We start from the raw sequence: 22,643 nt of genomic DNA, 5'->3' as shown, positions 1-22,643 counted from the left end.
GCTACGCACATCCCACTCGCTTGTGGGAGGAAGGAGGAGTTACTGACTCTGTGACTGCCTCCAGGGCATTCTCTACCTTCCTTAGTCATCCATGCCCCTAGGAGGCTCTAATCATGACCTTGTCTGTCTGCGCCTCTTCTCACCCAGTGCTCTGCAAAAAGCATCTCCTCCCTCTTCCTCTTTATCTCCCACCCATTGATGCTGCCCTCTGCTTATTGCATCACCAGAACCTCTCCTGGAGGTCATGGAGATGTCCGCAATGCTGCTTGGCTCCTGGGCAGTAGCTGACCTGCCGGTCCCCACTCTCCAAGCTCTGGTCACTCAGCTTCTAGGACAGCCCAGGGCTCGCTTCCCGTTTTTTCTGCCCTGCATTCTACAGGATCGGCTCATGCCCATTTGTGATGCCTGGGCTTCTCCCAGCTCTGTCTCCTGCTCCTTAATCTTGCTGAGAGCTCCTCCCCTCCCATGACTCAAAGTGGCATCGGTATCAGTGCAACTTTCACATCTGGGTCTGGGTCAGGCTCTCCTTCCTGAGCTCTGGGCCATGTGGGGACCTGTCCCCTGAGCATTCCTACCGGGCCTCACGTGGGGTCTCACACTCACCAAGCCCCAGCGCAACCGAACGTGCCGCATCCCTTAAACCTGCACTTTCTCCCTCCTCCCTGCCTCTGCAGCCCCAAGCCAGAATGTGGCACCTTCTTCTCTAGTCACCAAGCCATGCTATTTCACTTGCTTTAATAACTCCTGTACCCGCCTTCCTCTTTCTGCTTTCTGCTGCCATAATCTCAATTCTGGCCACTGGCACTTGTCCCCTAAATGAGTGCTAATTGGTCTCTTTGACTCCAGCCTGACCCCTCTTCAATCCCTTTAACATCCAGGACAGTATTTCCCAAGTGCAGGTATTATTTTTCTATTATTTCACTTAAACACCTTCGACAGCTTCTGCATTTCATTCTAAATAAAGTACAAACTCCTCAGTGAGGCTCACAAAGTCCTCGCCACCCGACCCTTCTTGCCTCTTTACATCTGCTACCCCCAGTGCCTGTCCAGCCAGAGCCCAGCTGTCTGTAGCTCTCTGCACGTGGTGTGTCCTCTCCACTGTGGGTCTGTGCATGGGGCTGGTCACTCGTGAGGTGTGTCCCCTGCTCACTGCAGCCTGGTTGGGCTCTGCTTGAGGCCACCGGGAATCTGGCCTGGCTCATTCCTCTGGAACCACAGGTAGAGGACAAAGAAGAGCAGAGAAGAAGCTTCTGTACTCATGGGAGGTTGCATCTCATTTACACAAGAATTAATTGCATTCATGCTGTCAGAAAGACGTGACGGGTTAATTACCATGTCCACTCTCTCACTGAGGTGCTTCCCATGTCCAAATCCTCCTCTCCTCAGGAGCAGCGTCCATCTCCAGGGCTGGGAGCACCACCCCGGCATCTGGAGGCAACCTCTTTACTTTGAGGCCAGCAGAGCAGAGGCCACGAGGAAGCGTCTCGCTGGGGCCTGTCCAGTGTGGCCAGGAGACTGGATGTTCATGGTTTTGAATCCTGTAGCGTGGATGCCAGATCCTCAGAGCCAGAGGCCTTGCTGTGGCCTTTCATGCCTCTGTTATGTATTTGTGCTGGATGGACCCTCTTCCCCACCTTTGAGACCAGACCTGTATCAGGAGATACTGAGAATTCCTCTCGCCTCTCCCCATAGCAACCAGCATTCCTGACATCACAACCCGGAATGCCCTGCGCTGTCTGCTGCACCCACAAGGCTGGGGGCAGAGGCTGCTCCTCACGCACTCACTCCGGGCCCCCTGCTGAGCCCGGTACTGGCACATACACACTCAGTGGTGGTGGTGGAGGGATTATTGAAATGAATAAAACTGACAAGTTTATCGAAAGAACGTGCTTTTTCCTTTCTTTTGTCAGTTTCGCCCCCAGAGAAATGGCCACCTTGTCTATTGAAATGGGGATTTAACTGGAGCTCCTGATGGGCAAGTGGGTGTCTCCGGAAGACCCAGTTTCTTCCTTGATGAGCCCTTGAGCTGCCTCGGGAGACTCTGGGAAGGCTCCTGTCCATGTCTCATTGCTTTAGCAGAAGCCGTACACTAGCTCAGGCTGCCACAGCAGGATCCTACAGACCGGGCAGCTTAAATGACAGAGTTCTCCTTTCTCACAGTCCTGGAGGCTGGAAGTCTAAGACCAAGGTGCTGGCTGATTCGGTTCCTGGTACAAGCCACTTCTTGACTTGCAGATGGCTGTTTTCTCACTGTGTCCTCACACGGCCAGGTAGTGGGTAGGGGACAGAGAGAGATGGAGGCAGAGAAACCCCCCCACACACAGAGAAATAGAGACAGAGAGGCAGAGAAACAGAGACACAGACAGAGAAACATGGAGGCAGAGAGAGAGGCAGAGTGAGACTGGGAGAGACAGAAGGAGAAGCAGAGAAACAGAGACATGGAGACAGAGACAGAGAGGCAGAGAGACATAGAGACAGAGCCAGAAAAATGAGCAGAGAGATAGACATAGAGACAGAAAGAAAAACTGAAACAGAGGCAGAGTGAGACTGAGAGAGACCAAGATCGTCCTCCTCTTAGAAAGCCCCGGACCCTATTGGATTAGGATCTGGTGACTTCGTGTAACCTTCCTTACCTCCTAAGAGTCCCATCTCTAAATAGAGTCACCCTGGGGACTAGGGCTTCAAAGTACGAATTTGGGGAGATGCAATTCAGTCCAAAGCAGGCAGGGAGACGGCCTCAGGCACTGTGGGCCATCCTCCGTGGAAACCCACCTCCTCCTCCTCTCCCTGCACACAGGAAGTCCACGCCTCCCTGGGGCTCCCTGCACCTCTCCTCACCCCACCTGTACTTGGACTCTGCACAAGTCTGCTTTTATGCAGCGCCCCACCTTGAAGTCGAATTCTGCCTGTAGATGTGTTTATTTTGGGAGGGAGCCCATGGTATGTGTGTTTTGAGTTAGTAGCCACCATATCCAAACAGGGATGTTTTGGATGGAAAGCCAGCGTCCCAGCTCCTAAAGACATAGATGGCTGTCAGGGCCAGTTCCCATCCCCACGTGGCACCCACAGGAGGGACAGGGTTGCAGCTGCCCTCTAAGACTGGGGCCTGGGCTGGCCAGTTGCCATGTTCCCCGAACCTCTAGCACCTCTGGCCCTGTCCACCGAGTGTGTTACATGGCTTTCCCTGTGGGCAGTGGTGTTTGAAAGCCTTGCCTTGGCCCTTTTCCTTCCTCCCTCATCCTCATTAGAATTCACTTTTTGCCCATGATTTTGCAACACAGCAGCTAGAAAATCAAATAAGGCTATTCCTGTTTAATGTGTTAGTGGATATTAATGGATTAAAATGTCTCCTTAACTGGCATGTTCTGTAGCTGCCCTGGGAGGGGGGTTTCAGGGACACATGGCCCTAGGAGTCCTCACATCCAATCCCAGAACGCTCTGGTGGGCATAAGTGGAAGTAAGGAAGTGCCCATCCTTTTTGTGGCTGCAGACAATTAAATTCCACAGACTGTGTGTTTTGATTCTTACAGGGTAGGCCCTGTCTCATGGGGGCATCCACTGGCTGGAAAACCCTAAACCCTCTTTTATGTGGCTTTAACCTCAAAGGACTGGAGACTGAAACGATTCCTGTTGCAATGCTTATGTGTCCTTCCCCAGGAAAACAAAGCCATTACATTTCTGAAGAAGCAAAAAGTTACTGGAAGCTGAGTTTTCTCTTTTCACGATTGTTATTTCAGGTCACGAAGCTAAGATGGGGGTGGTGCCTACAGCGGGAGCTCAGAAAGTTCTCCCCCTCAGGGTCCCAGCAGTGTGGGAGTCATGGGCGTCCTGTCACTAGGCAGGGGGTGTGAGTCCTCACACTCGACCACTGGCACTCAGATGTGGTCAGTACTCAGCAGCGTCAAAGCCCCACGATGGGGGACCTAGCAAGGGTGTCAGTTACATTGTGGTATGGGACCGTGCGTGCATTTGTATGATCTGAGGCACTGACGTGCTGGTGCCTCCTCCTAGGCTGTAGAAAAGCTTGTTACTCAGAGTGTCAGATTATATTAGACCCCCCACACCCCCAATCCTCCTCTTCCTCCTCCTGGGGACTGTCACGGCTGGTGCCACGGGTGCCGGCTGCTGGGGGAATCTCGTTTTGTTGTGTTGTGATCCCAGGCCCACATCTTGGAGGCCTTCTGATCTCAAGCGTGCAACCAGCACACAGGCGATCTGCATTTTGCTTGGTATTCCTGCAAAATTTCTTCAGTGGTGCTGATTAATTCAGAAAGGCTTGATTTGATTGGGGTAGTGTCCACCTCCCTGTGTGGACAGCTCTGGTAGTGCACAGGGTCAGTTACGAGGCCTTCCAGGTTAAGCCATCTTGCCTTTCAGCATCTTCACGGGATCAGAAGGGTGAGCGGTAGGCGTTTTCTGATTTCCCCCCAAAGGCCTGCAAACACATGCGTGTCAGGGTGGTATCTGTGCCTGCCACCGCAAGGGACAGTGGGGACCAATGCTGGCTTCCCTGCTGAGCTGCTTCTGGAGCCACACGTCCCCATGCCCACCTCTGGGCTTCTTCAGGGTAAGCATGGACAGCGTGGGATGCTCATAATCTGGCAAATGAAGTCTTATCTTATGAGGAGGCTCAAGCTGGTACCTGTGCTGTTTTCTTTGTGCCTTTACCCGGCTGTCTGTGTCACTGAATGGGTTTCCTTTACCATCACAGTAGGAAGGGCTTTGGCACTTGGCTAAGTTTTTTGTGATTCTTGAAGTGTGAGGTAGGGTGTCGTTAGTTTCAAGTAGATCTCCCTGTGACTGGCTTTTTTTTTTTTTTTTTTTTTTCTGGGGACGGAGTTTCACTCCTGTTGCCCAGGCTGGAGTATAATGGTGTGATCTCAGCTCACTGCAACCTCTGCCTGCTGGGTTCAAGTGATTCTCCTGCCTCAGCCTCCTGAGTAGCTGGGATTACAGGTGCCCACCACCACGCCTGGCTACTTTGTGTGTGTGTGTGTGTTTTTAGTAGAGGCGGGGTTTCACCATGGCCAGGCTGGTCTTGAACTCCTGACCTCAGGTGATCCGCCCGCCTCGGCCTCCCAGAGTGCTGGACTGGCTTTTTTAGGGTAGGGTGTGCCCAGTATAGTAAGTGGTATCTGAAGTGCCTAATCACGCTTGGACCAATTTGGGAAGCTACACTGGAAAGAGATGAAGATGTTTCTCTCCCTTTGCATGGGGATATCATGGGTTGGTGTTTCCTGGACAGGATTTAGATCCTGAGCTTTTTTCCTGAAAAGATTGATTTCATTTCATCAGGATAAGCAACTGACCTTGAATCACTAAGATGGAATATAAATAAAATAAATAGATGTAAGCATTTCTATAACCACCAGAAAATTGGGTGAAAGACCAGCCTTGTTTATCTTCCCCGTGCTCCTTTCTTGCAATTCACTCTTCCTAAATGTGATGCAGAGAGAGGCGGATGGCGTGAACCAGGTGGCTGTGTGGTGGCAGAACATGGAAGAGGCAGGCAGTCATTGCAATGCCTTCAGGAGGGAAGGGGCCACTTGTTTGAGCCTTGACCCTGTGCAGTAAGATGTGCTCTGTGTTCCATGAGATTGATGTCCTTGAATGCTCACAACATCTGCTAGGGTTACAGCTTAAGTCACAGAGAGTGCAGGGAGGCCAGGCAGCTTGTCCAAGGTCACATTTAAGGAGAGCTCCCATTTGTATTTAGGCAAGTTGACCTCAGAACCCATAATCTAACCCCTATTTCAAGTGTCTCTTGTTCTCAAATTCTCTGAGCTATTGCTGCCTTAGTTTACCTTGGGGCATGTCGGCCTCTGAGGTCAGCAGCCAGGTGTTTCAATTAGTACACCCATTCCATCCCCTTAAGACCTCCAGGGATTCCCCCATGTGGAACATGCTGAAGAGTCTGCAGTTCTCTCAAGCAACCAGTGTGGGACTACATTGTGATCTGTTTTACTTGAGAAAGGCAACAATAAATGTTATGCTCTCCAGACTATCTCAGAAGACAGAAGGGAATTGCTCCATTATCAATCACTTTCCCTAAGGTTGGGGGATCATTGTTTCCCAGAACAAAGCACCACCATCTTTTATGTTTGGGTTCCTTCGCTGTGTTTTATTGCTGTGAAAATGTAGCTACCAGGGAGTAGCGGAGCTCATTATGACTGTGGCTAAGGAAAAAGGAAGGTTGACTGAAAAATGGAAGCCGAAAATGGCCAGGAGGAGCCTCTTTCCTAGTGGGAAGTGTTGAAACCACATGATTTCTTGCTGCTTTTCTGATGTGTGAATGGAGCCTAGACTCTGAGCACTCGAAATACTGTAACAGAGATGAACCAGATCAATTCAAGATGTGGGTGTCCCACCAGTATTAATTCATTTAGGGTGTGAACAGAGAACAAACTTGAACAATTGGGAAAAAGAGAAGTTCTCAGCCTGACAGCTGGTAGCTGGTGTGGTTCCAGCTGCCTTCCACTGTGAGTGATTGATTATCCCTTCTGCTTGTCTTCCTTTTGGAATGGATGTCATTCCTTCTTTTAGGATTCTCAACTTATTGAAGTCCTTTTCAGGTTGCTTTATTATTTTTATTTCCTCTGGAGTAAATTCATCCTGATTATTAATTTTGTGGGATCTCTTTAGTAGGGTTAGTTCTCTTTATGTGTTCTGGAATTTCTCTTTTCAGACTCATCTTGAATGAGAGATTCTTAATCCCATTTCTGTGCTCACACTCCCTGTCTTACCTATTTGTAGTTACTGTACCACATCCTAGGTGCTCTCAGTCTTGAATTAGATTTTATTATTGGCAGCTCCGAGATCCTGTGCCATGGTGATAGTAGAGAGTAAGACAAGTCCTAAAACTGAGCCTAAAAATGGGTCTTCTCCCTCTTGCCTCTCTAGGTGCATGACCCCATAAAAGCTCTGGCTCTAGGCAGAGGTGATGGGTTATTTTCAGCTTTCTTTGGGGGCTTAACTGTTGCCTCGGGTCATGTGGTGACCTTAGTTCATGTCTCTTGTCTTATGTGGAATACATTGAATCTTGGATATCTTGAAAAAGCTGGACTCTTAATTCTCCCTGCCTATTTTTGGACTCGAATCTAGAAGATTCCAGAAGTTCCACTCACCACATTGTGTTCTAGCCATTTAGTCCTTAGAAAGCTTTATCTTATTTTTGAGTGGCTAAGTATTTTTAAACTTTCTGTCTCTATTGTGGCTGTATGTTTGGAGCAGTGTTCATGGGAAAAGGGATGGGTTAAAGCTTATTAACAACTCCAATTGGCGAGAAGTTCTGTTGCTTTTTTAGGACACAGACATTAAGTGATTAATACGTATTATTGTATTATATTCTAATCATCGTAAAATATAACATGATTGCCTTTTGTAGATTTGGAAACTTATGGTTTGGAAAAAAGAGAGAAATCAGTCCCAACTCATACACAGCTTATGGATTGCAGAATCAGTGCCCAACCTTGGGTCTCATTTCCACATCGGAGCTCCTAACCACTGCACTCTACCAAGTCTCTAAACACGGGGGCACCATCTCACATGTCCTTTCCTTTTGTCCTAGGAAAATGAACTGAAGGATGCCACCCAGGGAGAGTATCGCCTGAGATCCCATCATGCAGGCCTTCCCACAAGGGCCTGGCAGCATGACAAGGTAGCTGATACCACTGTCCACAGACCATCTGGGGCCTTGGAGGGAGGGCGCTGGGCCAGGGAGGAACAATTGGGAAGGGGCAGGGAAGAATCACTGAACACCAATGTGAAGGTGGCCTGAGAGGCTGAGCCAGGTCTCTCTCACTTCTTCACATGACCAGCACGTGAGGCACCCAGTGATGTCTCATCCACTGTCTGCTGGTTATCTCTGCTTGGAAGTCTATTAGGCACCTGTGTCTTTAACAGCAAGGCAGAACAAACCCATTGGTGCCCATTCTCCCAAACCACTTTCTCCCCAGTAAATGGTGTGGCCACTCCTGGTTGCCTGAGCCTCCATGATGGTGCCTCCTGGGTGCTGCTCTTTCTTCATCTGAATCTAACTCCCTGCTTGAGTCTGTTTTCTGTTGCTTATAACAGAATACCTGAAGCTTGGTGCTTTATAAAGAAAAGGAATCTATTTCTTAAGCTATGGAGTCTGAGAATCTAAGGTTGAGGGGCTGCATCTTGTGAGGACCTTCTTGCTGATGAGGACTCTGCAGGGTCCCAAGGTGATATAGGGCATCCCGTGGCAAGGGGGCTGAGTGTGCTCACATACCAGCTCAGGGCTCTCTTCCTCTTCTTATTAAGCCAGCCGTTCCACTCCCCTGATAACCCATTGGTCCATTAACACATTAATCCATTAATCCATGAATGGACCTATCCATTCATGAGGGCAGAGTCCTCATGATTCAGTCACCTCTTAAAGGCTCCACCTCTCAGTACTGCCCTGTTGAGGATTAAGTTTCGCACACATGAAATTTGGGGGATGCATTCAAACCATGGAGCACACCAACCAGCCACCTCAGCCCCAGACGTGCCCCAGCTCTCCTCCCCTCCTCTCCACTGTGGTCATCTTCTCTTTCCCAGATGCTAAAGCCATTTCCTAACTGGCCTGTCTAGCTCCCTTGTCATCCTGTGGTCTTTTCCCTATGGCAACTGGAGTGATCTTGTGATGCCCTCTGGATCATGCAATCTTCTGACCCTTCCAATGCCTTCCATAAATAAAACTGAGGCTTTTCCCTGTGGCTGCCATCCTGTCCATCTTGCTACCTCACGTCCACCTCTGACTGACTTTTGTTCCTTGGATCCCTAAGCTTGTCTCAGCATTTGATGGTTGTTTCTGCTTAGAACACTCCACTCCATCATCTTCAACAGCTGGGAGCTTCTTGCCTTTCAAGACTCAGGTTACGCGTACCTCCTGGTGAGGATTCGTGGCTCTAACGGCCCTCTCTCCATCCCTTTTTTCTGTATGTGACAACACCTGTTTTCATGGTCTTTGTATCTTTTCTTGCTATCTTAGTCTATCACGGGTCTTCACTTATGTGTTTGTCTGTCTCCTATGAGAATGTGGGCTTGGGATTGCAGAGAGCTTTGCTGTCACATCCATGACTGTCTCTCCTGTACCTTCAAAGGATGCATAGTAGGTGCTTAGTCAACATCTATTGAATGATGGGTTGTTGTAAGCTGTTAATTTTGCAGCTTTGCCAATGCATATTTCAAGGAATAACTGAGTTCTAGTGATTAAATATAAAAATTACAGGTGTCTTGATTTGACACTTTCTTGCTTTCTTGTTTGGCCATTTTTTAAAGGTATGTTTTTCAGGAAATTACAAGTGTTGATGAGGATGTAGGGAAACTGGAATCCTGCACATTGTTGCTGGGAATGTAAAATGGTGCAACCACTATAGAAAACAGTATGTAAGTCCCTCGAAAAATTAAAAATAAAATTGTGTATGATCCAGAAATCCCAATCCTGGTATAAGAATTGAAAAGGCAGTCAGGCGTGGTGGCTCATACCTGTAATCCCAGCACTTTGAGAGGCTGAGGCGGGTGGATCACCTGAGGTCAGAAGTTGGAGACCAGCCTGGCTAACATGGCAAAACCCCATCTCTACTAAAAATACAAAAATTAGCCAGGCATGGTGGTGCATGCCTGTAATCCCAGCTACTTGGGAGGCTGAGGCAGGAGAATCGTTTGAACCTGGGAGGTTGAGGTTTCAGTGAGTCGAGATCGTGCCATTGCACTCCAGCCTGGGCAATAGAGCGAAACAGTCTCAAAAAACAAAATTGAAAAGGAGGGTCTCAAATAGATATATGTACATGTTAGAAATTTATAGTAGCCAAAAGGTGGAAATAACCCACATTTCCATTGATGGATGAGTGAATAAACAACATGTGGCATATGTGTACATGGAATATTACTGACCCTTGAAAAGGAAGGAAACTCTGACACACACTACTGCATGGATGAACCTTGGGGACATTTTGGTAAGGGAATAAGCCAGTCCCAGAGGGCAAACACTGTTTGATTCCACTTATATGAGGTTCCTAGAGTCATCAGAGCCATAGAGACAAAGAGTAGAATGGAGGTGCCAGGGGCTGGGTAGAGGGGGGATAGGGAGGTGCTGTTTAATGAGGACAGAGTTTCAGTTGGGGAAGAGGAAGAGAGTTCTGGAGATGGGTGGTGGTGATGGTTGTAGAACAGTGTGAATGTCCTTAATGCCACTGAAGTACCTACATGTAAAATAGTTAAGATGCTAAATTTTATGTAATGTGTATTTTATCATAATTTTTCTTAAAAAGGTGTGTTTTAGGCCGGGCACGGTGACTCACTCCTGTAATTCCAGCATTTTGGGAGGCCGAGGCGGGTGGATCATGAGGTCAGGAGATCGAGACCATCCTGGCTAACACGGTGAAACACCGTCTCCACTAAAAATACAAAAAATTAGCCAGGCATGGTAGTGGGCACCTATAGTCCCAGCTACTCTGGAGGCTGAGGCAGGAGAATGGCATGAACCTGGGAGGCGGAGCTTGCAGTGAGCTGAGATCACGCCACTGCACTCCAGCCTGGGTGACAGAGCGAGACTGTCTCAAAAAAAAGTGTGTTTTAATATATCCTGACCCTCCAATTAGTATGCTTTCCCCATTTTTCCACCAGCCCCCACTTTCCAAACCTACACTTGCAGGAAAGGCTCTGATAAACTCACACTGAGGTCTGAATGCATCATAAGGCTTTAGTGACTTTCTTAGGCCAGGAGTATTTTTCTTCAAATAGGAGGAAAAATATAAAAAAGATGGGGGTGTTTCAGGCCTCCAGTCCAGGCTGATGACAGGGCTGGTGGGGAGCTGGGCGCAGGGAGGTTGGATCCTGGGATGGCTTTCTTCCTATGACTAAAATAGCTGCATGTGTACACGTTCCGCTGCTGAGCTGGGCTGCTGCACCTGGAGAGGCAATGCCAGCTGTCGTGGGACGGGGGTGCTGAAGCTGAGCCCTGCAGGCATTGACCAGGCCAGCAAGGGCCGGCGGAGGTGGGGGTCCCAGCGCTTAGCCCTCACAACGGAGGCAAAGGTCTCCTTTCCTGGATGGCTGGTGGTGCAGCTTGACATCCCTGCTCCCGCAGGATTCAAACCGCTTTGTTTGTTCGCTTGGGGTTTGAATTTCTCCCCCTGCTGTCTTCTCAGCTTGGCCTTTTAAACAAGGCTGCAAGGCACAGGAAATGAGCTGGCCTTTGCTTCTGCTTCTCATGGGTGTCTGAGGGAGCCCAGCAGCTCACCCGGCGTGGGCAGGAATAGCAGTGCTTTGAGAGAGGCAGCAGGGGCACCCCAGGTCTGTCCTGCAGCCTGCTTTGCGGAGCTTGGCTTTGCTTCCAAGTGCCTAGGGGCCGGCTACCTGCATGGGAGGCACTGAGGGAGTGGCAGTCCCCAGAGACTGTCTCTTGGGCCAAGCATCTTTGTGGTAGCTGGGGAGGCTGACGGTGTGGGGGCGAGTTTGTGCTGATGGAAGCATTCAACTGTCCCTCCAGACTCGTGGGTAGGCTTGTCAACGCAAACCTGCAGAAACGCCAGCACCCTTCTGGATCCCTGGAGACACTTGGGGATCAGCAATTCCCCTATCTGATTCTTGCTTGGAATTGCAAAATGCTTTTCAGTAGCACTGATTAAGAGATGGAAATTAATTCTCAGAGCTCTTAATTATGAATGCAAAGAGACTGCATTGTCAGCATTTTTCCCTGTGTGGAAATGATTGGTTCTTAGGTGCAAACTGTGGTATTGGGCTGTCTGGAGTGTTGAATTCTCTTAGGCAGGCAGCCTTGTGGGAGGAAACTGATGAGCTGGGATCCAAGACATAGTGCAAAGAATATGCTTGATGCCTTTGAAGCTGCAAAGCTAACCTTTTGTTGATTTCAGAAAAAATAATTGAAATTTCTTCTCTGTTTGGGTTAGGAGGTGCCTGTTAAGCTCCCTCCTCCCCGCACTGGGCCACTGTTCCTGTAGCAGTTCTGAGGTTCAAGGTTTTCGTCACATTGAGTATCTGATGCCGAATATTTCCAGCTTCTCTTCCACCTGGTGCCACTGTTGCTGCCACAAGAACCTATTTTGAAATAGAAATGAGTCCAGTGTCTGGATCTAAGTGAAGAACAGTTCACTCTTACGAGATTTTTTTAGAGAATAAAATCCAGTCCAGTGTCTGGATCTGATACCCAGGGTTGTTAATGTGCTGTTGTGTTTGTGTGTGGTGAGCACACAAATTGGAGAATCACTCAAACCCTGTTAGTACCTGACATTCTGGAGCTGGGTACTAGTAGGTCATTAAGTTCATGACCTGTGACCACATGCTGTAGCATGGGTCAGAATTTCCTACAACCTAGGGAATCCTCTTACCTGCTGGCCAGAAACCCAAAAGGTTGTAGAAGTATAGGCACAGCTAGGCAACACTGGTATGAAATGGCAACCATGCAACTTACTAGCAATTTCCCTCTTTAAACATTTTTTTCTAGTAAAAAAAATTATGAAAGTTTAAAAGGATGACACACATAGACATTTGGGATTCGTGAGGCTTAGTTTTTGACTGAAAGGTGAGTGTGCAAACCAGGGTTGCAGCTGAATATTGTTCTCTAAAAAAATCTCGTGAGAGGGAACTGTTCTTCACCTGCATTTAATCAGGACAAAGGAAGAGTTGCCTGGGCGCCTAACCTCGAACATCTAGGACATTTTGTCTTTGGTTATGGGTCTAGTGAAAATCTCTGCGTCTTCTTTGTCACTCTGAGTCTACTTTCTCCTTTAGTAGGAGACTGATTTGGCCCTTGAGAACATCCAGGAGACTGTTCTAGTCCAAGAGCAATGGGACAGGGACCCAGTCCAGGAGCGGTGGCTCACGCCTGTAATCCCAGCACTTTGGGAGGCCGAGGCAGGTGGATCACCTGAGGTCAGGAGTTTGAGACCAGCCTGGCCAACATGGAGAAACCCCGTCTCTACTGAAAATACAAAAATTGGCTGGGCGTGGTGGAGTGCGCCTGTAATCCCAGCTACTCAGGAGGCTAAGGCATGAGAATCACTTGAACCCGGGAGGTGAAGGTTGCAGTGAGCCGAGATCACACCACTGCACTCCAGCCTGGGCGACAGAGCGAGGCTCTCTCAAGAAAAAAAAAAAGTGATGGACTTTGAGGCAGAGACCTCGATGTGCCAGGGATCCCGGCACCCCTATATTGTGCTCAGCCAGAGGCCAGGGCATTTGTCAACCAATGACCCATCCACCAAGACTCCTGGCATGAGCTGGGCTGCAAAGCCCAACCAGGCAGAGAAGAAACTGCCAGGCTCTCTTCTGGGCTACTGGCCCCAGGTGCCCATTTGAGCCAATATTTATCGTGTTTTAATTTAGTGGCATCAGTTCTCTATCCACGTGGGATCAGTGGCTGCTGAATTAGAGAATGCCCCCTTCTCCAGGTTTATCAGGGGGGGTTATTTCCAGCTGCCCCTCACAGAGGCCTGAGCTTGGTGGGTTTCACACGAGGGGCACTGTTGTGCTCAGGAAGCCCAGAGGTGGTGACCCCGGCCAGAGGCAGCTGCCTGGAGAAGGAGCGAGGGCCTGGGGGCTCCTGTCCAGCAGAGACGTGTGTGGAAGGTGGCTTCCATGACACCGAGACAGGTGGTATTCCATCTCGAAGGATCGCATCCCCACTGTGGTGGGAGGAAGAGGGGCTGAAGCTTTTCTCACGAAGCTCTGTTTCATGAAAGTCATTGTCCTCTAGAGATTTCTGCTCCAGGCTCATCAGAACCATGTCACAGACGGTCTCAGTCTGGTCCCAGCAGGAGAGAGATGGCACATACCCCAAAAGCAATTGAGGAGGGTTGCCAAGCATTCTTAGGGAGGTGCAGGCAGGGTTAGGGGAGCCAGCGGGGCGACTGAAGCCCTGGGGGCTGCACCAGTAGAAGTGGTAACAAACCTTGACTTGGGGGAATAGGGAGGGGTGGGGCCCAGCTCACTGGGGCTTTGGGCTTTCCAGGGACAGATGCCAGTTGTTGGTGTAGAGTGACAATTTGACGTGTGCTCGGGGTAATGAGGACTGCTGTCTAGCTGATTTCCGCATCAGTCGCCTATTGCTGCTGTGACAAATTCCCACAAGCACGCCATCGTGTCTCACCGCTCTGGAGGTCTTAAGTCCTAAAGTCAAGATGTCAGCAGGCCTGTGTCCTTTCCTGAGGCTCTGGGGGAGAGTCTCTCCTCTTGCGTTTTTTTGGCTTCCTTCCCTGATCTTCAAAGCTGGCAGCAGAGCATCATCCGAGCTCTCTCTTTTTCGTCTCTGACTCTGCTTTTCCTGATAAGGACACTGTGGTTACTTAGAGCCCATCTGGATAACCCTGGTGCTCTCCCACTCTCAGGACCCTCCACGCAATCCCATCTTCAGGGTCCGTTCTGCCGCAAAAAGTGATGTATTCACAGACTTTAGGAATTTGGATGTGGACATCTTTGTGTGGGGCCGTAATTCAGCCATTATACATCCAGGAAATCAGTCTCTTCGGTTCTCCCTCCCCTCTCCTTGTCCACACACCCTCTCCTCCCTGTTGCGAACCAGAGCCGTGGCCTTCATCATTCTGGTAAACAAAAAGATGACACTATGGGGAATTTTAAGTCAAAGAAATGCAAAACCATAATTGTGGCATGAGATGAGGTCCACGAAAGAGTAAATATTGGCCGGGCGAGGTGGTTCACATCTGTAATTCCAGCACTTCGGGAGGCCGAGGTGGGCAGATCACTTGGTCAGGAGTTCAAGACCAGCCTGGCCAACATGACAAAACCTTGTATCTCCTAAAAATGCAAAAATTAGCCAGGCATGGTGGTGTGCACCTGTAACCCCAGCTACTTGGGAGGCTGAGGCATGAGAATCCCTTGAACTCGGGAGGTGGAGGTTGCAGTGAGCCGAGATCGCATCACTGCACCCCAGCCCGGGTGACAGAGCGAGACTCCATCTCGAAATAAAAAGAAAGAGTAAATGTCATTGGCTTGCCCCCGAGGTCCTCCATGGACTCTGCCTGGACTCTTTACCTTCCTCCAAGAACTTCTTTTCTTTTACTTTGCTTATGAGCATCACCTCAAGGTCAACAGACCCATTCGTTCTCCCAATATTATTGCCTTCTGTTAAGTCACTGCAATTGCCACCCTATTTTCCACTGCAGAAACACAGTGTTTCCGCTCTTCTGTGTTAAATTTAGCTCCTTTTAGCTCTATCGTGGGACAAATAGGACTTAGGGGCCAGCTGGACTGTAGCTTCTGGCCGCTGTTTGTAACGTACCTGTGGGAGAATGCATTCTGGTGCTCGGTAATTTCTTTCCAGGTTCACACTGGAATGGCAGCCTGTCTGCAGGTTGGAGGTTGTGTGTTCTTGACCAAAGCACTGGATGCTGCCCCTTAGAGGGTAATTCCTGACTGTCCAGTGCTCTTATAAAAAGCTGGATAATAAATGCATCTTCATGCTGGGTTCTGCACATGGAGCCTGAAACCCAAGTTGGCTTCTCTGTGAAACATGAGTCTGAATCGATTCCTCCCCAAACTAGAAACTCCTCATGTAGGGAGCCTCTGAGCCATCATGTTGCTTCTGGGCTGCTAATTTTTTTTTTTTTTGGAGATTTTACCCATCAGGGTCACAATAGCAAATACACAGTACTTGCAAACTGGAGGATGGAGCAGAGTTTAGAAAAGAAAGTACTAACAAAGGTGTGGGTGCTGTTGCCGGGGCCGGGGGTGGGGCAGCAGGGGGCACGGGCAGGACACCTGCAAAGGAGGTGGGAGTCTGAGACCAGCAGAGGCTGGGGGCCATGGCCACCTGCTATGGGTACAGGGAGAAGGGTGTGGGAGAGGCCCTCCCCAGAGAAGGACAATGTTGGGGGTTACCCGAGTTCCACCACCCAGTGGGAGGACTTGCAGGGATCAGTGTGCAGCTGCCCTCAGGGCTGTGACTTACTACAGCAAAAGGACACACAGCACGGTGGCAAAGGGAGAGGGCACACAGAATGAAGCCGGGGGAGACCAGGTACAGGCTCTCCAGGTCGTCTCCCAAGAGGATTCCCAAGAATCACACAGGATGCTTAGTGGACCCGCAGCTGCAAGCTGTGATGTGTGTGAAATGTCATCTGTCAGGGAAGCCCATTAAAGACTCAGCAGCCAGAGTTTTTATGGGGTCCTGGTCACACGGGCACTCTCTGTCCAGCACATACCGAAATTCCGACTCCCAGAAGGAAAGGTGTTCATCATAAACCATCTTGTTCAAGCAGCCTAGATGTGGTAAGCCGCCCTAATCAATTAGAGAATGTAGGAATTCTCCCCAAATCCCAGTTCCCAGGCCTCCAGCCAAGGGCCAGGCTCACCAGCAGCCTTTCTAAGGGGAGCAGCTCAGGGTAATCCCTGCAGGCTGGTGGGGAGGGCCGGGGGCCGGGGGTCATGCTGATCCATCGTTTCTTGATCATGCCTTCCCCTGGGCAAGCCTGATTAGAAGCCAGATGGTACGGGGGGTGCAGGCCATGAGGATGAGCCTCTTGGGACACAAAGGGGGGATGGATGACGGTGGGGCCTGTGTCTGGGAGGGCTGACAGCAATAGTCCACCCAGGAGCCAGGGCCACCTTTCCATCTTGGAAATTTCCTCAACACCATTCCATTCAGTACAAAAATCTTGCTCGACCACTGACTCCCTGCCAGGCAGTCCTCTGGGCTCTGATGATGGGAAATTGCAAGGCGGAAGAAAACTTCTGTCTGGTGACACTTCTGTTCCAATGAGGAGCAGCCACAGGAAGAAGGCAAACAGCTGCAGAGGACAGTGCCGAGCACACGTGGACACCAAAGCATGGTGGTGTGGGAGGGAGGGGCATGGAGGCGGGGGGTGGAGGCAAGGCTTTCGTCACCTTGCAAGGGTTGGGAAGGCCTCTCTGAGGTGACACCTAATGAGAAGGAGCCATACCTGAGCAGACTGGGGCAGGGCAGGGTAGAGATCTGCAAGCAACGGAATCAGCAGGTGCAGGGGCCCCGGGGTGGGAAGAAGCTTGACCTGTTTAAGGGACAGAAGGAGGCCAGGGTGTCCCCAGCATAGTGGCAAGAGGGTAGCAGGTAGATAGGACTTTTAGACCACCAAGGAGTTTGGATTTTATTCTAATTTCTGTGGAAACCACAGAAGGTTTCAAGCAGGGAGAGGCAAGATCTGGCAGGTATTTCAGAAAGATGGTGCTGGTTGCTGTGTGAGACTGAATTTAGGGGCATTCAAGCATGACCCCCAAGTCCTAATGTTCTTGAACAAATAGGATGCAAGAAGTGATGCTTTCTGGAAACCTGCACCCCAGGGTATTGAGGTTCAGAAGTGAGGATGGTTTCATTCAAATGGGTCGTGACATTTTCACCGGGGGCATTTGGATTATTTCTCTAAGTTCGTTGCCTGATAACATCACATTGCAGCAAAATGGCATTAAAATATTCCTTCGAATGAGACCTCTCTACGACCTCTTAATAACAGCTTTCCTGTAACCCTGTTCCCATTTGGGAATGCCAAGTGGGTGCTTGCCTTTCTTTTGGTGCCCCAGAAGTTGTCAGGTTAAACTAACACTTAGTACAGAAAGTATTTGAAATAGAAAGGACTTCTGCAGCTGAAAATCGTGACATTATGTTAGTCTGTTATTGAAGCCATAATTCACATCATAACGCTAGAGGAGGAGGAGGAGAAGAAATTACAAGGCTGCCGTTGCGTTAAAATATGTTGCCTCCACAGTGAAAATGAATGGGAAAGGAACCATGGTGACTTCTGTCATTCACAGCATCCCCTTACCTGTTTCAAAGAGGAGAGAGACTGAACATGGTGCCTGCCTTCCCAATAAGCTTGTAGCTTGGCCCGGGGGGGCTGTGGCCTGAGAATGGAATTTATGTGGTTTTTGGGTTTATTGGGGGAATGCATTCTAGTTCATGTGGAATTTCACTGGCATTTTTATTCACTTTTAGGATGAGGTAAAATTTTTAGACAAGAATAAATATGCTTAGACAGTGGGAAAACACTTGTATCTGTTAGGGCTCTCATGGTTACAGGGGACAGACGATTCAAATTGGTGTAAGCAAACAAGGACAATCTATTGGTCCAAGTGACTGAAAAGGAAAAGACAATTAGCTTCAGGCTCAGCTTGATCTGGGTGCTCAAATGATGCCATGGGGATCCTGCTTTTCCCTCTGCGTCTCTCTGCGTTTATCTCATTGGCTGTGTTCTCAGATCGGTTCTTCCCTCGTGATGGCAAAGGCTACAGTAGTTCCAGCTTTTTGTCTTTAACTTTCCAAGTCCAGTGGGCAAAAGGGAGAGTTCTTCCAGTTTCCTATACAAGTGCAAGATCTCATTCCCCCAGAATGCAATTGGGTCATGTGACTTCCCCAACCAATCACTACATCCGGGGGATGAGATTACACTGACTGGCCAGGCCTGTGACACATTTGCAACCCTGAACCAATCACTGAGGCTGTGGTGGAGGTGGGAGGGGGGAGGAAGACGGAGGTCGTCTGCTGATTGGCCAGCCCTTGGTCATGTGTAGTGACCCCTAGTAGGAGTGGACCCAGTCCGTGATGGATGAAGGAGGGAGGGAAGGATCCTCTAAGAGGAAATTGAAGATTTTGCTCCTAAAGAGGAAGCAATGGATACCAGCTCTTAGGTATGTTGTGATAACCTCCTTGTCTCCATCCCTTACGCTTGCAGGTGAAGGCAGAGTATGTGCATCTCAACCACCCGCTCACCCTGGTGACCAGAGAGCGCGATTTGGCCGTGAAGGAGAAACACCAGCTCCAAGCCAAGCTGGAGAACCTAGAACAGGTCCTGAAGGTAAGCTGGCTTTCTGCATTTGGGACCGCTTCTGCTCTTTGTGAGGTCAGTGTGAGGAAGGAGGGCTGCAGGACCCTCGAGCAGAAGATATGTAAAGCTCCTCTGGAAGCCATCATCCACATTCAGAGATGTTGGGGCTGTTTTTCCCCTTTTTGTGGTATAAAAAGCAATAAATAACAAAATTCCAGTGTTTCTGGAAGCAATCCCGTAAAGCCAATTATGCATTTCCATTTCTTAGGATGTTAAACACAGCTGAGCTGTGCAGTGGCAGGCACACCGCTCCTGAATGGAAATGGAGTCTGCCTACGTTAAAGACCAGAGGTGGCTACAGTGAGTTTCAAACTTCAGTAATTTTAAGCTGCTCCTCAGACATTTAATGACCTGTGTTATAAAGAGGATAGCTAAACCAGAACCTTGCTCTATCAGAGTACAGGTAACTGGATGTTCCTCATGCATTCCTGATGAGCTGAGATCTCCTTCAATATTTAGTCAGTGAGCCAGTGGGTTGATTTGCTATTGATGCCACTGAGTTAAGCTGAATGAATTTTTTCATCAAGTGTTAAAATTTGATTGGATTCTCATTCTGGGAAACATTTTTTTACAAAAATAAAAAAAAAGTCATCTCCAGTTCTATGATCCAGTACATATATTACCGGGGTCATTTGCATTTCACAATTACAGAAAACAGGATTAGGCTGCATCCGCAAATACTCTTTAAATCAAGAAGTGATTTCACCTCCATCTGTAGCCTCTTTGGGGAAGCGTTTGGAGCTCTGAGGGGAGCATCTGGGTAGTTGCCAGAGATGGTGGTGGGGGGAGTGGAGGGGGTGGGGGATGAGGATGAGGAGTGACCCCCTCCAGGGATAGTTGGGGAGTAGAGGGGGTGGGGGATGGGGGTGAGAAGTGACCCCTCCAGGGATAGTGGGGGGACAGTGGAGGGGGTGGGGGATGGGGATGAGGAGTGACCCCTCCAGGGATGGTGGTGGGGGGAGTGGGGCGGTGGGGGGATGGGGATGAGTGACCCCCTCCAGGGATAGTGGGGGGGAGGGGAGGAGGTGGGGGACAGGGATGAGGAGTGACCCCTCCAGGGATGATGGTGGGAGGAGTGGAGGGGGTGGGGGTGGGGATGAGGAGTGACCCCTCCAGGGATGGTGGTGGGGGCAGTGGAGGCAGTGGGGGGATGGGGGGATGGGGATGAGGAGTGATCACTAAGGGGTATGAGGTTCTTTTTGGAGTGATGAAAATTTTCTTGAGTTCGATGATAATAATGGCTGTAGAACTTTGTGAATGTGCCAAAACCATGGGGCATTGCACACTAACATGGTGACCTTTATGGCATGTGGATTCCATCTCAATTAGAAAAGAATGATTCCATCTCAATTAGCAAAGAAAGATGCCCTATTCTCTGACTACCAGCCCTGAATGTGAACCAAGCTGGTCCTGCAGTTCTCAGCAAGCTCACTGTCCTGCTTCTCACTGTGTGCTCTAAGTTTTCAGAACGTAACCCTCAAGAGAGGAGGTGCTACCACGTAATTCTTTAAGCAGTTGCCTCGATGACTGACTGTGAGTTTTCTGAGGGCACACATCGTGACTTATCCAACCCTCTGCCTTTAGTGCCTGGGACACACATTCAGGGCTTAGTGAATTTAATGGAGGGTGTGCCATGAATCCCTGGGAGGAAGGAGCTTAGCGGAGAGTCTGCTGGATTAAAAAGCCATGAAAGATGGTTCTCAGCAGGGCCAACTTGCCCTCCAGGGGATATTTGGCAATGTCTGAGGACACTTTTGATTGAGATGACTGGGGAAGGGGAGGCCAGGGAGGTAAAACCCTCTCCCACGCGCAGATCCATGCAGATCAGTCTCCTACAGCAGATTATCACCTGGTCCCACGTGTCAGTGGTACTGAGCTTAGAAACTGTGTATCTGTTTCTTATAGCTGCTGTAGCAGGTGACCCCACAGTGTCTCGGTGGCTTAAAGCGACGTAGTCATAGTCTCTTACAGTTCTGGAGGTCAGAAGTCTGAGATGAGCCTCACAGGGCTATGATCGAGTGTTGGCAGGACTGCATGCCTTTCTGAGCTTTGGGGAGAATTCATTCCTTGCCTTTCCAGCTGCAAGGGCTGCTTAGGGCCTCATGTTCCACCTTCAAAGCCGGCGATGCAGCATCTTCCCTCCTTTCTGACCTCATGCCCTTTGAGTTGGTGGCATTTTTTCTTTTGTTGTCAGTGATGTGAGTGGAATTGGAACCTCAACACAGTTTCAATCAACCTGATTTGCTGAGAGCCAAAGAGGATTCTACTGGGATCAGAGACCCATCCTGGGAGGATGTCAGGTGGTGCAGGATTCCCAGCTAAGTGTGCCTGAGGGCCGGCTCACAGCCCCTCTCCTTTGCCTGCACAGAACAAAGACGCTGAAGTGCCAGCCTGGTGAAGAGCCTGGTGACCGGGCCGCCAAATCACACCCACCACTGGGTTTTACTGAATTGTGAACGGGATGTAGTTTTCCTTCCAAATATAAAAGCTTTCAGTGAAATAGAAAAGACTGAAATTGGGGCTGAATGTTTCCTAAAACAATCGTGGGAGAATAATACTGAAACTGACTAGACACCTCCCCGCCCCCAGCATGGATCACACAGTGATATTTAACCTGATTTGAGTCCCTCCTGATTTTCATACTTAAAAAATGATAATTGATGACTTCATTATCTGTGAATGTGTTTTTATTACGCTTCTTTCCAAGGATAAGGCCTAATTACCAAAATCATTAAATATAATGAAGGGATATGAAGGAAGTAGAATGTTTGCATAAAGAGAAGAAAGAACTAAAATATACCACCTTGGAGGCTGAACATAGTTACTCCAAGATTCTCATTTGGCTCTGAGTTTCCAGGGAGGCTGGACAGAAAAGAAAATATGAACAATTGCATAATTCTCACTCCTTCGGGGAAGGGAGCTCACTGCTTCCCCAGCAAAACAAAGCATGGTGTGCTGGACATGGTTTTCTTACTCGGAATGTTATGTTAGAGAATGCAGAAAAATACAGAAGAAACGGTTGTCAGGAACATTTTCATAGCAATGGAGGAGCAATTTTCCCATCTCTTTCTTTGGAAAAGAATTGCCTAATGGCATATGGAGTTTTCAAGCCTTTTTTGCATCATTAGCAAGGAGGATTGGGGAGGAACGCTAAGGCTAGATTGCCCCATATATGGGAAGAACCCAAGAAGAGTTCTTTGGTGTTTTTTTTGTTTTGTTTTTTGTTTTAGATGGAGTCTTACTCTGTCATCCAGGCTGGAGTGGAGCGGCATGATCTCAACTCACTGCAACCTCCACCTCCCGTGTTCAAGAGATTCTCCTGCCTTAGCCTCCCGAGTAGCTGGGATTACAGGCACCCACCACCACACCCGGATTTTTTTTTTTTTTTTTTTGTATTTTTAGTGGAGACAGGGTTTTGCCATGTTGGCTGGTTTTGAACTCCTGACTTCAAGTGATCCATTCGCCTTTGCCTCCCAAAGTGCTAGGATTACAGGCGTGAGCCACTGTGCCCAGCTGTGTTCTTTTTGATGGGACTTGTACAAGAGAAAAGGTAGTATTCCAGAGCCCTTCATTCCTGGTCTATGGAATTTAAAATACCAAGACATGGAAAAGCACTGGAGTCTGAACCAAGTGGGGTGGTCTGACTAGACTCCGCCTGCATGATGGTCTGTCTAGACTCCGCCTGCAAGTCCACCCTGTCTTTTGGGGAATTTCCCTGTCCCCACCATCCCTACCAAGGGAAAGGGAAACACCGGTGCACCTTAACAGGGATCTATATCGTGAGACACACGTGGCATCCCTGGG

General features: G+C 49.2%; 1 protein-coding gene across 12 annotated transcripts in view; it reads left to right on the top strand.

Annotated features, from left to right (window-relative positions):
• RIMBP2 (RIMS binding protein 2) overlaps positions 1 to 22,643 on the top strand; it is a 322,878-nt gene that overhangs the window by 184,345 nt on the left and 115,890 nt on the right. For 11 of the 12 annotated variants that reach the window (XR_004032097.1, XM_030821681.1, XM_030821683.1 and 8 more), the window contains exons 3-4: positions 7,568 to 7,657; positions 18,687 to 18,809. The gene's annotated coding sequence lies outside the window, so the exon portion shown is untranslated. The remainder of the gene's footprint in view (positions 1 to 7,567; positions 7,658 to 18,686; positions 18,810 to 22,643) is intronic. The other variant, XM_030821685.1, reaches the window with a different exon arrangement.

Source organism: Nomascus leucogenys, chromosome 10 (assembly GCF_006542625.1).
Source record: "Nomascus leucogenys isolate Asia chromosome 10, Asia_NLE_v1, whole genome shotgun sequence".
Taxonomy (NCBI): domain Eukaryota; kingdom Metazoa; phylum Chordata; class Mammalia; order Primates; family Hylobatidae; genus Nomascus; species Nomascus leucogenys.
This window is presented reverse-complemented; position numbering and strand designations above follow the sequence as displayed.